This window comes from Scylla paramamosain, unplaced genomic scaffold (genome assembly GCF_035594125.1).
Source record: "Scylla paramamosain isolate STU-SP2022 unplaced genomic scaffold, ASM3559412v1 Contig61, whole genome shotgun sequence".
Lineage (NCBI taxonomy): Eukaryota > Metazoa > Arthropoda > Malacostraca > Decapoda > Portunidae > Scylla > Scylla paramamosain.
In genome coordinates, this window is record NW_026973726.1 from 494747 (window position 1) to 505000 (window position 10254).

Here is a 10254-nt window from a genome sequence, read left to right on the forward strand (position 1 = left end):
AATATTGCTCCTCTTGTTATTTTACGCTATTTTCATGCTAACTTCTCTTCTGATCTTGCTAAATGCATGCCTCCCCTCCTCCCATGGTCTCGTTGCACAAGACTTTCTTCTTTCTTTCACCCCTATTCTGTCCACCTCTCTAATGCAAGAGTTAACCAGTGTTATCAATGATTTCTCTGGTAAACTCTGGAACTACCTGCCTGCTTCTGTATTTCCACCTTACTATAACTTGAACTCTTTCAAGAGGGAGGTTTCAAGATACTTACCCTGTAAATTTTTATTTCTGTTTTTGACTTTGTTCGGGAACCAGCACATTAGAGGGTCTTTTTTTCTTTTATTGCAGTATTGTTTCTCTTGGCCGATGCTCCTCCTACATAAAGAAAAAAATTCAACTTCATCTGGCAAGAAAGAAAAAAAAAAAAAAAAATACAAGCTCATCACCATGAGCAGTATGGTCTGCTTTCTGACGTCCTTATTATCAGTCATGCCCTTCGTCAGTATGTGCTCAAATATATATATATATATATATATATATATATATATATATATATATATATATATATATATATATATATATATATATATATATATATATATATATTGTTACGACCCCAGATTCAACCGCTCTTACAGCTGACATGAACTCGGGTCAGCTTCACTAAGCTATGTTCTACATAGCCTAGTATAACGACGTGCTAGGAAGGACAGCTAGGGCAAAGGACACACAATTATGGTTTATAATATTCTGTGAGGTACCAGAGACAAAACCACCCACACTCTAATATTATATCCTCCTGTTGGCCAGCTGTGTATTTACAGTCTCCCAGAGGACAGGCCAGTACCACTTAAACACGGTAAAACCCAGGAAAAGAGGAAATCAGCAAATCAGCGAGAGAGAATCTCTATATCCTCTGGCTCCACGACTCCCAGCAGAACTTCTGGAACCAGTCGCATTTAACAGCACAAAACACTAAACACAGGTGGACACTTCAGCCAAGAGAGAAAACAGGAACCAGCCAATGGCTTCCAGATGCGCCAAAGCATCCGTCCAGCGCCGCAGAGTCGGTATAAAAAAATATCTATTCAAATCACAGAAGCCCAGCAGCTACAGGCAGGCTCCTGGAGACGCTAATCACGCCTATGTTGGCAGGAGTATACTGTCTTGAATAACTAAATAATATCTAATCAAACAAAAGCTTTCTAGCATATATATATATCGCCCTTGTGTCTCTTTGCCTTCGTCATTCTCTATCGATGTGCGGCTTTACTATGGCTTGGCAGGACACTGATTGGCTCGTGGGAAAGGGTCTCTGCGACTTGTCTCAGGCAGCGACTCTTGCGGGGAGGTGGGAACGGGCAAGAAACAAGGTGGTAACGTTGCAGTCAGCTAGAACGCTCGCCTCACTCGCACGAGCCTGCTTTCACAGGACGCCTACTTGGAAAAATCATTGCGTGCCAACTACAGGAGTTGGGTGAGACCTGATTGCTCTGTTTGCAAGGCTGGCTCTTCTACTATATCGGACTCAACATGAAGAAGCAAAGGGAAGTAGGTGAAAACTTCGGGGAAACGAAGGTGGGTGATTGATATAGAAATTTTATATAAATCGGAGCCAGGGTGGGCACAACTATCGTACTTCAGGCACTCTCTGTCTTCTCTCGCTCTCTCATTCTTTTCGTTCCCTCTTTATTTTAATTTCTTTCTTTCTTCTGGTTCTTCATACTTCTCCCAGTTATCGTTATACCTTGTTGAGCGGTGTGTGTGTATATATATATATATATATATATATATATATATATATATATATATATATATATATATATATATATATATATATATATATATATATATATATAACCGAGAGGTTATGACCTCGCTGTCCCAGTATGTGGTGTGTCAGTGGTCTCAGTCCTACCCAAAGATCGGTCATTATGAGCTCTGAGCTCTTTCCGTACGGGAACGGCTGGCTGGGTGCCCTGCAGACGACCGTAGGTGAATCACACACAAACACTGTGTGTGTGTGTGGGGGAGGGGGGCGCACGCAGACATCGTATTGAAGTAAACTTACATGATGTGTGTGTGTGTGTGTGTGTGTGTAAGTAAATGTTTATTGCTATGTATTTCGGACATTATAATTAATTACACTATATACATATTTGACTAAAGTTCAGTCTGTCAAGCCAGTTTTTTTATTTTTTTATTTTTTTTTTCTCCATTTTTATATCAAGGTAGCTGTGCGAACCTAACTCAGAAATACTAAAAAAAAAAAAAAAAATAGCAGTAACAAACGATAACAATATTAAACACAACACTAATAAAAAATAGTAACAAATTACGTCCGTATACTGATATAAATAATAATAATAATAATAATAATAATAATAATAATAATAATAATAATAATAATAATAATAAGCAATAGTAATAACTTGATAGCACAGGTTGTTGATAGCAATAAAAATATACGTAATGATAATAAACAAAAATAACAACAATAATAATTATATAAATAGATGATGAAAATAATAAAATAATTCATTACAATAAGAAACACTAATATATAAAAGATAAATAAATAAACTGCAATTATACTGCAATAATCTTTAATACCTTATTAAATTTTATTATTATAAAACAGAAATTTTTCTTTTTATTGATTTTAAAATCGAGACAAATTGTCTCTGTTAACAGGGTCCTTAATTTCCACTGGCAGAGAATTCCAAACATGAGGTATGAAGCAAAACACACTATTCCTAAAACAAACTGTTCTGAACTGAGAACAAGTAAGGTTAACATTGTTCTTGCGAGTGTTGTTTGATGTGTACACAATATAGAAGGAATGAGTTACATGTGAGTGTGTAAGGCATTTGTAGATAAATAGTAATATAAAATATTTATAAATATTTTTAGAATTAAGAAATTTTGGAGGGAAAAATGAAAAATCAAATTCGTTCATATATATATATATATATATATATATATATATATATATATATATATATATATATATATATATATATATATATATATATATATATATATATATATATATATATATATATATCTTATTTTTTATCTATTTCCAATTTCCTAAAAAAAAAAAAAACAGGTCCACATGCACGCCCATACTAAGACACAATATATTAAATAAGGAAAGCAGAGAATGTATATATGCTGACAAGTTATGTTATGTTTTTTTTATTTTTTTATTTTATACAAAACACCACACATCCTAGATCATTTAGTTCCAACAGAGTTGATTTTACTTTTCCAATTCATATTTTCATCTGTAAACACCCCAAGAATTTAGTACAACTGACTTGTTATAATAGTGTTGTCCCAAGACATTAATTGTGACTGACCTATTTTGAAAGATTTCACAATTATTTTTTCTAACTTTTAGGCTTAGATTGATATTCTTAATCCATTTACTAATATAATTTAGCTCAGTATTGAGATTTATGTCCAAATTATTAATATTCTCATCATCTAATAGTGAATTAATGTCATCACCAAATATGGTGTATTTAAATTTAGTACTTGCTTTAATAATGCTATTAACATAGATGAGAAAAAAAGTATTGGCCCTGAGATACATCCTTGTGGTACATCCTTGTTGATTGGCTTGAAAGAAGAATTTGAACTACAGAAAACAGCTTGGTATCTCTTTCAGATGTAGCTTTCAATCAATTTCAAAGAAGCATCCCTAATTCCTATATTATAAAATTTACTTAAAAGAATTACAATTTTGTGACAGAGAATCAAAAGCCTTTGGAAGACCTAGAAAAATTCTAAATACATAAAGTTTCTTTTCAGGGTATTTGTAAACATTTGAGGTGAAGTTTGAAATGGCTGATTCAGTAGAACATCCTGATCGAAAACCAAGCAATCAGATTTTTTATTTTTTTTTTAATAAAATTAACAAGACGAGTAGATATAAACTTTTTTTGCTAGATTCAGGAAGAACACACACACACACACACACACACACACACACACACACACACACACACACACACACACACACACACACACGCACACACACACACACACACACACACACACACACACACACAGTTGGTTTAAATTGAAATATGTACGTTTATGGTTTATCAGTAGCATTATTAACAATAATGAAAGAAAGTAGTAATAAAAAGAAAGAGAAAAGAAAGAAATAAACACTTAATAATCGATACATGATTTGTTATATTGTAGATTTCGGCGTTGTGATTGCCTCACTTCTCTAAAGGCAGATTAGAATCTAGGCTGTGATTGGTTGGCGAGATACGAGGTGCCCATAAGATGTGACTGAGACTTACGACCAAAATGAGTTACGATGTGTTATCGATATCGTAAATTTGGTTTCAGTATATCTCGTAACGTTCATCGTAGGCACATCGTAAGTTCCGAACTGGTCAGTACTTGCGAGTTCGGATGTTACCAGAATTTCGAGTGTGCGGCCCCTTGAGGGTATTAGAGGCAAAATTGGTGTCGATCGCACTTAAATTAATGCACATTAAAATCGTTTGAATGTGGTCTCTCTAGTCCACTGAAGGTAATTATCAAGGACAGTTTAATGTTAACCGAGGTCTGGTTCAGCATTGTTGAAACTGGACACAGTGGTGAAGTCGACCACTTACTTCTGCCTGCGATCTGTACCCCTAAGAGTATCATTAATGAGGATGAAAAAACTAGATAAAAAAAAAAAAAAACGAAAGTACTCTTTTTGGCTCCTCTCCCTGTCACCACCCCTCCCTGTCACCACCCCTCCCTATCACCACCTCGCCCTGTCACCACCCCTCCCTATCACCACCTCATCCCTAGGGAAGAAAAACGCATCAATACTGAATTACTACAAACAACTGACTAAAGTGATCTCTATACAATGAGTGTGTTGTGTGTAGTATAACGGCTTACCTCACGGTGCCTGTTCCGAGGAAAGCACCATCACCCAAATGAAAGAACAAGACCATACAACAGTCTCTCCAAGCAACCAATCACCAAAGTTAATCAAATATACTGGCACAAAAGTGTACAATTTCAAGAAAGAAAATGACTATCCACCTGAGAGTATTTGCAAAAAAAAAGTTAAATCCTTAGGAATCTACGCATGGAACCGCACACGGAATGTACCAAACAATTAAAAAGGAAGGAAGGAAGACCAGGATGACTTACCTTCAATAACTTTACAAATGCCTTGGATCTTGTCAATCACACCATCATCTTGCAGAACGTTATCAACGTAGGCATACAAACCACATTCACCTACTGGCTTTTTTTTTTTTTATGTAGATTGACAACGGCAAAGGGCAACAAAAATCTAATAAAAAAAAATAAAAAACACTGAGATACCGGTCCCCAATAGGGTTCGGACTGGTGGTCAAAAATTGAAGGATAAGTGTCTTGAAACCTCCCTTTAGAAGGAGTTCAAGTCATAGGAAGGTGGAAATACAAAATCAGGCAGGGAGTTCCAGAGTTTACCAGAGAAAGGAATGAATGATTCGGAATACTGGTTAATTCTTGCATTAGAGAGGTGGACAGAATATTGGTGAAAGAAAGAAGAAAGTCTTGTGCAGCGAGGCCGCAGGAGGAGGGGAGACATGCAGTTAGCAAGATCAGGAGAGCAGTTAAGGCCATTGTAAGCCATTGTAAGGCCATTGTATAGAGTTAGCAGCTGGGGGGGAGAGAAAAACTAGCGGAGACATCTCAGAACACCTAACTTCATAGAAGCTGCTTTAGCTAGAGTTGAGATGTGAAATTTCCAGTTTAGATTATAAGAAAAGGACAGACTGAGGATATTCAGTGTAGAAGAGGGGGCCAGTTGAGTGTCACTGAAGAAGAGGGAATAGTTGTCTGGAAGGTTGTGTCAAGTTGATAGATGGAGGAATTAAGTTTTTGAGGCATTCAACAATACTAAGTTTGCTCTGTCCCAATCTGAAATTTTAGAGAGATTAGAAGTCAGGCGTTCTGTGGCTTCCCTGCGTGAACTGTTTGCTTCCTGAAGGGTTGGACGTCTGTGAAAAGATGTGGAAAAGTGTAGGATGGTATCATGAACGTAGGAGTGGATAGGGAAGAAATCTGGTTTAAAAGATCATTGATGAATAATAGAAAGAGTGGGTGACAGGACAAAACCCTGAGGAACACCACTTTTAATAGATTTAGAAGAATAGTGACCGTCTACCACAGCAGCAATAGAACGGTCAGAAAGGAAACTTAAGATGAAGTTACAGAGGGAAGGATAGAAGCTGTAGGAGAGTAGTTTGGAAATCAAAGCTTTGTGCCAGACTCTAGCAAAAGCTTTTGATATATCCAAGGCAATATCAAAAGTTTCACCAAAATTTCTAAAAGAGGATGACTAAGACTCAGTAAGGAGAGCCAGGTCACCAGTATAGCGGCCTTGACGGAACCCATACTGGCGATCAGATAGAAGGTTGTGAAGTGATAGATGTTTAAGAATCTTTCTGTTGAGCATAGATTCAAAAACTTTAGATTGGCAAGAAATTAAAGCAATATGGCGGTAGTTTGGGGGATCAGAACGGTCAGTTTAGGAACAGGCTGAATGCAGGCAAACTTCCAGCAAGAAGGAAAGGTAGATGTTGACAGACTAAGTTGAAAGAGTTTAACAATGCAAGGTGCAAGCACGGAGGCGCAGTTTCAGAGAACAATAGGAGGGACCCCATCAGGTCCATAAGCCTTCCGAGGGTTTAGGCCAGCGAGGGCATGGAAAACATCATTGCGAAGAATTTTAATAGGTAGCATGAAGTAGTCAGAGGGTGGAGGAGAGGGAGGAACAAGCCCTGCATCGTCCATGGTGGAGTTTTTAGCAAAGATCTGAGCGAAGAGTTCAGCTTTAGAAATAGATGTGATAGCAGTGGTGCCATCTTGTTGAAATAAAGGAGGGAAAGAAGAAGCAAAGTTATTGGAGATATTTTTTTGGCCAGATGTCAGAAGTCACGAGGGGAGTTAGATCTTGAAAGATTTTGACACTTTCTTTTAATGAATGAGTTTTTTGGCTAGTTGGAGAACAGACTTGGCATGGTTCCAGGCAGAAATATAAAGTGCATGAGATTCTGGTGATGGAAGGCTCAAGTACCTTTTGTGGGCCACCTCTCTATCATGGATAGCACGAGGCTGTGTTAAACCAAAGTTTGGAAGGTTTAGGTCGAGAAAAAGAGCAAGGGATGTACGCCTCCATGCCAGACATTATCACTTCTGTTTTGCGCTTGGCACACAGAAACAGGTCTCTGACACGAAAGCAGTAGTTATTCCAAGGAAAATCAGCAAAATACCTCCTCAGGTCCCCCCCAACTAGCAGAGGCAAAACGCCAGAGGCACCTTCGCTTAGGGGGATCCTGAGGAGGGATTGGAGCGATAGGACAAAATACAGATATGAGGTTGTGATCGTAGGAGCCCAACGGAGAAGAAAGGGTGACAGCATAAGCAGAAGGATTAGAGGTCAGGAAAAGATCATGAATGTTGGGCGTATCTCCAAGACGGTCAGGAATACGAGTAGGGTGTTGCACCAATTGCTCTAGGTCGTGGAGGATAGCAAAGTTGAAGGCTAGTTCACCAGGATGGTCAGTGAAGGGAGAGGAAAGCCAAAGCTGGTGGTGAACATTGAAGTCTTCAATAATGGAGATCTCTGCAAAAGGGAAGAGAGTCAGAATGTGCTCCACTTTGGAAGTTAAGTAGTCAAAGAATTTCTTATAGTCAGAGGAGTTAGGTGAGAGGTATACAGCACAGATAAATTTAGTACGAGAGTGACTCTGTAGTCGTAGGCAGATGGTGGAAAACTCTGAAGATATAAGAGCGTGGGCACCAGAGCATGTTAAGGCATTGAGCACATAAACGCAACATCCAGCTTTGGATTGAAAATGAGGATGGAGAAAGTAGGAGGGAACATAAAATGGGGTACTGTCAGTTGCCTCAGACACCTGAGTTTCAGTGAGGAAAAGAAGATGAGGTTTATTAGAGGAAAGGTGGTGTTCTACTGATTGAAAATTAGATCTAAGACCGCGAATGTTGCAGGAATTAATGAAGAAAAAATTTAGGGGGGTGTCAAGACATTTAGGGTCGATACCAGAAGAGCAGTCCGACCTGGGGACATTTGTGGTCCCCTCCCCAGATAGGGACTCCAAGGCTAGTGTAGGAGTCACCATAATTTTTAATTTTGAGTGAAGGGTGTATGTGTAATTAGGTGCTTGTAGTTTTGTGAGAAGGAAGAGAGTTGTCTTCAGAGGGCAGGCTGTGACTGCCCCCTTGTGTTGTGAGACACAAAGGGAAACGTTCAGTGAGGTCACAGCTGGGTTTAATGATAATTTCACAGCACCCCCTGATCCAGTGCTTTAGACTGTCGGACTTCCTTAGCAACAGCCACCAGTTTGTTTGTTATGGCTCAATTTCATCACCTCTTGCCCTGAAATGTGTGTGTGTGTGTGTGTGTGTGTGTGTGTGTGTGTGTGTGTGTGTGTGTGTGTGTGTGTGTGTGTGCGTGTGTGTGTGCAATAATAATAATAATTTTAATAATAATAATAATAATAATAATAATAATAACAATAATAATAGTAATAATAATAACAGCAATAATAATATAATAATAGCAATAATAATAATAATAATAATAATAATAATAATAATAATAATAATAATAATAATAACAATAATAATCAGTTTACTAATGATGCAGCTGTAAGGATAAAAAATTTACACATTAATATTGTACTAGGAATATTCTGCTTGTAGTACCTCGGTGTAGAGGTGGTGGCCAAAGAAACACAGTGGTAATGCTGTTGCGTTATATTAATAAGATAAACTGTACAAGAGATAATAATGAAGTGAGTCCCCAGGAGCCGCATGTCCGACCCCGAGGCCTGGCGGACACGGACTACTCATGTCCGCCAACGAGGAAAGGCGGACATAGACTGGGGTGGTTGCTGGCCAGGTCAGATCACTGCCAGGGCTGACATCCGGAAGACAAAGGGTGTGAGGGTTGATCTCACCCCCACGTGGCAGGCGACCGGAGGCTGGCGACAGGTCCCAGGAAACCGGAGAATGGAACGCAGGCGGCGGGAGAAGCGTCCCGCCACGATATTAAAACGTTCTTCGTGTACTCTTTTTTTGTAAAAGGGTCATTAGCCAAGGGTAAAAAAAAATGGAGGAAGAAAACAGAACAACAGTAACAACAGTGTGCTCTGCCCCAATCAGAAATTTTGGAGAGATGAAAAGTCAGGTGTTCTGAGGCTTCCCTGCGTAAATTGTTCACTTCCTGAAGTGTTGGACGTCTTGGAAATGACGTGAAAAAGTGCAGGGTGGTATCATCAGCGTAGGAGTGGATAGGACAAGAAGTTTGGTTTAGAAGATCATTGATGAATAATAGGAAGACAGTGGGTGACAGAACAGAACCCTGAGAATCACCACTGTTAATAGATTTAGAAGAACAGTGACCATCTACCACAACAGCAATAGAACGGCCACAAAAGAAACTTGAGATGAAGTAACAGACAGAAGGATATGAGCGGTAGGAGGGTAGTTTGGAAATCAAAGCTTTGTGCCAGAATCTATCAAAAGTTTTTGATATGTCCAAGGCAACAGCAAAAGTTTCACCAAAATCTCTAAAACAGGATGAATAGGACTCACCAGTAGAGCGGCCTTGACGGAACCTATGCTGGCGATTAGATAGAAGGTTGTGAAGCGATAGATGTTTAAGAATCTTCCTGTTGAGGATAGATTCAATAACTTAAGATAGGCAAGAGATTAAAGCAATAGGATGGTAGTTTAAAAAATTTGAACGGTCACCCTTTTTAGGAACAGGCTGAATGTAGGCAAACATCCAGCAAAAAGGAAAGGTAGATGTTGATACACAGAAAAAGTTTTACTAAGCAAAATGCAAGCACGAAGACACAGTTTCGGAGAATAATAGAAGGGACCTCATCAGGTCCATAAGCCTTTCAAGGGTTTAGGCCAGCGAGGGCATGAAAAACATCACTGCGAAGGATTTTAATGGGTAGGATTTTAATGGGTAATGAAGTAGTCAGAGGTTGGAGAAGAGGGAGGAACAAGCCCTGAATCATCCAAGGTAGGGTTTTTAGCAAAGATTTGAGCGAAGAGTTCAGCTTTGAAAATAGATGAAATGGCAGTGGTGCCATCAGGTTCAAATAAACAAGGAAAAGATGAAGAAACAAAATTATTGGAGAAGTTTCTGGCTAGGTGCCAGTAGCCATGGAGCAATTATGGAGGGTGGGGGTTACAGTGACAAG